Source organism: Physeter macrocephalus, chromosome 21, assembly GCF_002837175.3.
Source record: "Physeter macrocephalus isolate SW-GA chromosome 21, ASM283717v5, whole genome shotgun sequence".
Taxonomy (NCBI): Eukaryota; Metazoa; Chordata; class Mammalia; order Artiodactyla; family Physeteridae; genus Physeter; species Physeter macrocephalus.
In genome coordinates this window covers 73,755,736-73,762,336 of record NC_041234.1, presented here as the reverse complement: position 1 = coordinate 73,762,336, position 6,601 = coordinate 73,755,736, and positions in this window count along the sequence as shown.

Below are 6,601 nucleotides of genomic sequence, written 5' to 3'. Positions count from 1 at the left end.
GCCTGTGCCCCGCGACGGGAGAGGCCACAGCAGAGGGAGGCCCGCATACCACAAAAAAAAAAAAAAAAAAAAAAAAAAAAAAGAATGAAGTTAATTGTTAGTCTGAATCAATACACAGGAGAAGGTAAACTACTCTGAGTACAGATTTATAGGTAGGTTACATGCATGGGAAGGTCAGAAGCTAAACAATGTCACTAGTCCAGGATATGCCTTCAGGATTAGAATAGAACTAAAGATGGCTATAATCTAATCAACTGCACTGTAATTTCTCTAAAGAATGTGCCTATACTATATGTTACTTTCCTGTATGGAGTCTATAAAAAGGAGAATTGGATAGAAAAAATTGCTTGTGTTAACTAACTCTGTCCAGGAAAGACAGGCACAATATATTGCAATAATGATAATGATAATTATGGAATCATAAACATTATCATTTATTGATGTTTAAGTGACGTAATATATGTGAAGCATGTAGAACAGTGCCTGGCACAAGTACCTATTCACTAAGTGCAAGCTATAATTATTATGAAGCTGTAATAGTACAATAAATACTCTATAAAGTAATTTACAAACTTTAGTTTAAAATCTGCAGCCAGCCCACAACCCTGTTTTTACCAACCTTCAACCCTACTCCCTCCACACACCCAAATACCCTTAAAAGTTGGTCTTCCGCCATCCATCTAATTGCACAAGCCAGGACGAGGCACAATCCTGAAAACCACTTTCTCCTTCATTCTTCAAATCTTATCCTTCAAGAAGGTTTATTGATTTTATTTCACTTTGTTAATATATCTGTCACTTACTAACTTCTCTGTACCTCCAGGGTCACCACCATGGTCCAAACCATCATTTTCTCCTTCCTAGACTATTGCAAATAGCTTCCTAACTGGTTTCCTTGTGTACCAGGGGTACCAGGTGTGTATCCCTTTCTGCTATTTAAGCAGATTCTCCATAAAGTAGTCAGAGTGGTCTCTTCAAAACCCAAATCTGATCACTGACATTCTCTTTACTGGCTTTCTATTGTTCTTACACTATTACTTACCAAATCATCAACTAGTCCTGCAAGGTCAGGCTTAGTCTGTCCCCTGCTTACCTCTCCAACCGGAAACTGTACCACTACCACTCTCTTGCTCCATATGCTTCAGCTACTTCGCTTTTTTCCAGTTCATAAAAATGTGTTTAAAATGAGAACTTGATCTGGAAAGTCGGGGAAGTCCCCCCAGAGAAAATGAGGTTTGAGCTGAGGAGCTGGAGGATAAGTAAGTGTTAAGTTAATGGTGGAGCCTGGTCGGGTGGTGGTGTGGGGAAGAGTGGGAAGTAATTTGGAGAAAAGGAGACCATTCCAGGAGAAGGGAACAAGTGGCATGAGCAAAAGCCCTGGAGAGGAAATGAGCTTGGTATGTTCTAGAAAAGAGAGTGTAGCTTAAGGGTAATGATCAAGAAGGAAAAGAATATGAGTTGAAGCCAGACAAGGGGTGGGGGTCAAAGTGTGTTGAGGCTGTAGCCTACCATAAGGAATTTGCAAATGATAATAAACAAATGAGCTAAATGATTAGACCTTCATTTTTGTAAACTACAATTTGGTTCTTACTTCAAATTTTAAAACATGAGTTTCACCCTTGTTTTAGCCAAATATAAGTGTGTGTTCTTCACTAAGTCATCAATGAAGTCTGTTGGACCTGGCTTGGTAGACAGTAGCCAAGAGGTGCCAGGGTACAGAGAAACGAATGCGTTGCTGGTGGGGTTTCAGGTGTACTGGCACAACTGTGCAAGACAAGAACCTGGCCCACGCTGTATGACACAAGCTAACTCTCTCCCTTTTGAATCCAATAACTATTACTCAACAGTTGAGAGAACAGAACCCACAAACAGCTTGCCTGGATTAACCAGTTGAAAGATGAACCTTTATATTGCTTTTGAAAAATAAAGTTGATTGGGGAACAACTTGGGGGCAAAGAGAAATAAACAAATTACATATTTGCTATTCCACCATGATGTATTTAAACATAGGGGCTGGAGAGGAATAACGTGTGGAAGGAAGGAGAGAAGGAAGAAAGGAGGGAGGGAGGGAGGGAGGGAAGGAGGGAGGAAGGAAGAGAAAAGAAAAAAAAACAAAGAGAGACTCCAAAGCTTTAAGTAAAGAGAAAAGGGCTTAAATAAAAAAGAGCATTTTGATTTGTTGCTTTTCAAGACTTTTCAGTGGAAGAAACAAGGATAAAGGAAAGTATCAAAATATTGTCTGAAAAACATCCCAGCATTTTCCAAAAAGCATTTTTCAACAAAGGCTTGAGACAATTTCCAATTATTCTTATATTTTATCATCAAGAAAGGTAGCTTTGTTTTCCATATTTTAAGAATAGAGAGAAACCAAGGCACTGCATTCTTGTGTAGCATATGCAAGTCACTCTTAACAGAACAAGAAATGAAACAGGTTTCTTGTTGTCTCATCTACCTTAGTTCACCATTATCATGGAAAATTCCATGAGGGCAGGGAGGATCTTATCCCATTGCCATTAGTATCTACCACAGAGCATGCCATATAGTAACTGCTCAATAAATATTTGTTAAATGGCTGAGTAAACCATTCCTCCCCAGGCTCAGAAGTACCATTTGCTCTTCATTCATTGTCTGGAGTTTCTACCTATAGAGAGCAATATAGGACTTGCCAATATCAGTGTCTTAGAAACTGAATACATAGCAATTTGGCAGGTTGGATTGTCCCACTTATGTTTTAGGAAGTAAGTTTCTTCTTAGACATCTGTTTGCTTAAAATTCTTGGGTTTTGTTAATGGTAGTATTTAAAGACAGTTATTTTTAGTTGACATTTTCCATTTTAACAAGGAATGAGCATAACATGCATGGTTGTGCTACTCTGTCTTTGCACTCATATAAGGGAGGTCATGGGCTCTGGCTTCTGCTGGTGAAGTAGGTGTCTAGATTAATCTGAGTTTAGCTCATCACGCTCTTCCAAATGTCCACATTCTACCTACCCTTCACACAGCAGATTAAGAGCAATCTCACTATATCCCATGCTAAATTCTACCTTGTTTGTTTTTGAAGAATAGATTTTTTTAGCTATCAAAGTGGTATACTCTAGCATATATTCTAATTTGTTAATCCTTGTGTGAAATACAGATTGTTGACCTATCATTCAGATGGTGATTCAGTATATATTGACCTCCCATCAATGTGCTGAAGGCAATGTCAGGCACTTTTACACACTTTGCCTTATTAATCCTCTCAACAAATTTGTGAATAGGTGTTGTTACTCCATTATCACAAATGAGTAAACTGAGTCTCAAGGGAGGTGTATAACTTGCACATAGTCATACAAAGGGACATTCCAAGCTTCTGGAATTATTGTTGCCTTGGCAACCATATCATTCTTCTCAAATGAAGCTTGTTGTATTCATTTTATATTATGACTAAAACAATGCATGTTAATGACAGGGTATCTTAACATAGAAACAAGAAAAAGGGAAAAGGAAAAATAAGAACAAAAAGGAACCATAATAAAAACTGTTTAGAGACAACTGCTGGAAATGCCTTGTTATATGTTTTTCAGGGATTTTTCTATGTATATGTTTAAGGAGTTAGACTTTGGGTAGTTTTATAATACTTTTTTCTCAATTAACAATTATGATCGGGACTTCCCTGGGTTGTCCAGTGGTAAAGAATCTGCCTTCCAGTGCAGGGGATGGGAGTTCAATCCCTGATTGGGCAACTAAGCCCATATGCCACAACTAGAGAGAGAAAACCGCACCAGCAACTAGAGAGACACCCTTGTGCCGCAACGAAGACCCGACACAGCCAAAAAAACAACAACAAAAAAAAAACAATTATGATCATATATTATTCCAATAAAAAAGACTACACCATAATTTTAATGGCTGCCTTATATTCCATCTCATGGATCTGTCATAATTTATTTAATCAATCCTCCTTTTTCTATACTTATAAGCTGTTTCCAATGTTTTGCTGTAACAAATCATGCTGCAAGGAACTTCATTACAACTCTGTTTTTACCCACATCTTTATTAATTTACTTGAAATAAATTCCTACAGTGGAATTTCTGGATCAAAAAGCATGCACATTTTGCAGTTTTTTTGCTTGTTTTGATATATATTCATTGTGTCTCTTAATTTGAGGCCAGGACTAAAGCCCAAGCCAGAGGAGACATATTTAAAAGAGGAAGAAATGTTGCCATGTTTCTCTTCTGCTTTCTTATGATTATCCAAGCCTCACCTGACTTGTTATCATTCCCTAGTCATCGCTTCTTCCAGTCATTTGCAGTCTCTGCGTTCGTACTTTGCCAGTAATTCGCTTAAGACAGCCAAGAGGGCAGAGCTAGAATCTGACTTATGTCTCAGTATTAATGATGACTGGTCACAGGTAGACATGCAACTATGAGGAGGCAGATATATAATTATTAGCATTTGGTAGCTGAATGAATCTTTCTGAAATAGGAACTTCTGGGTCCAATAATTCAACTATTTAAAATTTAATTCTATTTTCTTTCCAGTTCTTTAGATTTATCTTTCGATTATGATTCTTGCTTTCAGTCACTGGTCCCTAATACATTTTTTTTAAAAATCATTAGACATTTTTCTTCTTACATTTTTTTTTCTTGGGAGGAAATGTGTTTACAGATTGTCTACAAATACAGTTCAGGTTAAGTGATTTCATTCTCAATGTTGAAATGCAATTAGGACTTAAAATGGCCTGTAAGAAATGCCATATTTCAGTACCTGTGAGTAGAGGAAAACAGCCTATATTTGAAAATGAATTCATTGCTGACACATGAAAGGAGTTTATTTGATGCTTTCACATCTCCATTAAAGGCCTGATTGGAGAACAGTATGGAGGTGCCTTAAAAACTAAAAATAGAACTACCATGCAACCCAGCAATCCCACTACTGGGCATATACCCTGAGAAAACCATAATTCAAAAAGAGTCATGTACCACAATGTTCATTGCAGCTCTATTTACAATAGCCAGGACATGGAAGCAACCGAAGTGTCCATCTACAGATGAATGCGTAAAGAAGATGTGGCACATATACGCAATGGAATATTACTCAGCCATAAAAAGAAACAAAATTGAGTTATTTGTATTAAGTTGGATGGACCTAGTGTCTGTCATACAGAGTGAAGTAAGTCAGAAGGAGAAAAACAAATACCATATGCTAACACATATATATGGAATCTAAGAAAAAAAAAATGTCATGAAGAGATTAGTGGTAGGACGGGAATAAAACACAGAACTACTAGAGCATGGACTTGAGGATATGGGGAGGGGGAAGGGTAAGCAAGAGGGAGGAGATATGGGGATATATGTATATGTATAGCTGATTCACTTTGTTATAAAGCAGAAACTAACACACCATTGTAAAGCAGTTATACTCCAATAAAGATGTTTTTTTTAAAAAAAAAGGCCTGATTGACTGGCGTCACAACGCTTTTTGGCCATTTCTTTTGTTAATGGGAAAGTCTGCCCTCTTTAGCACATTAATAAATGAATGATCATAATGAAGGTCTAGACTCTAAAGCACAAACCCAGGAACACCCAGATATGTTTTGATTGCTTCAGGGCAATTCTTGTTACAATAAATAATTTTAAAATACTGTCTCTATAGAGAGACAAATACAAAGAAGGCCGGACTGCAGTTAAAGCCTCTATCAAGCTGGACTCACCACTGCTGGTGTCTAACACAGCAGGATGCTTAGCATCATCTGTTGCAGTAGGATTTCATGTGCATCCAGATTTCCCCATCAATAGTCTGAATAGCAACTCTTTCTCAAGTAAGATGATTTTATTTTTAAACCATGATAGTGTAAAAAAACAAAAAACTGTATAGAATATGGAAGCAAGATTTCCAGAAAATGCCCTTTGCAGCCCTTTCTCTCTCTCTGTTTCCAGAATCAAATCTTTATTTTGAATTCTGATTACCTCCCTCCTGGGTGACTACAGTCATCTACCAATCCTCCCTACATCCAAATGCATTCCACTACAATAAATCCTGTAACTCAAACGATGCCATAAATACCTAATCTCTGGTATATTACTGACATACAAAAGTGAGAAATCATAAAGGAAAGTGGAAAATTAAAACAGTCAAGGAAGATGGGAGTTGAATATTGAGGAGGAGGCATGATTTGAATGGGTAAGAGGAAATGAAATTTGTGTCTACCCTAGCACACAACAGTGCCCCATCTACCCTGACTAGATGGCCCATATGGCCCATACTGGGACTCTCCCTGAGAAAGATGGAGAGAGAGAGAGAGAGAGATTGATTTGACTGCAGTTCCCTGCTAGGTTTCTAAGCCAAGACTTATTTAAGGAACAGCCTGGAGAACATCCACTTTGAAGGAACAGCTTAATACTCTGAACTTTCTCCCCACCCCTGGCCCTCTCATCCATGTCTGGGGCTCAACACTTCAGGAGGCCTCAGGCAAGTTCCTCCATCTCTGTAGCCAGTGTTCCCCCTTCAAGCTTTGCCACAAGAGCCCACAGTGAGAAAAATTGTTAGCAAAAAATCTGAAAGCAACCTAAATGGAAAGAGCCCAGCAAATTTTCAGTGTCTCAGATGTTAGAAAAGA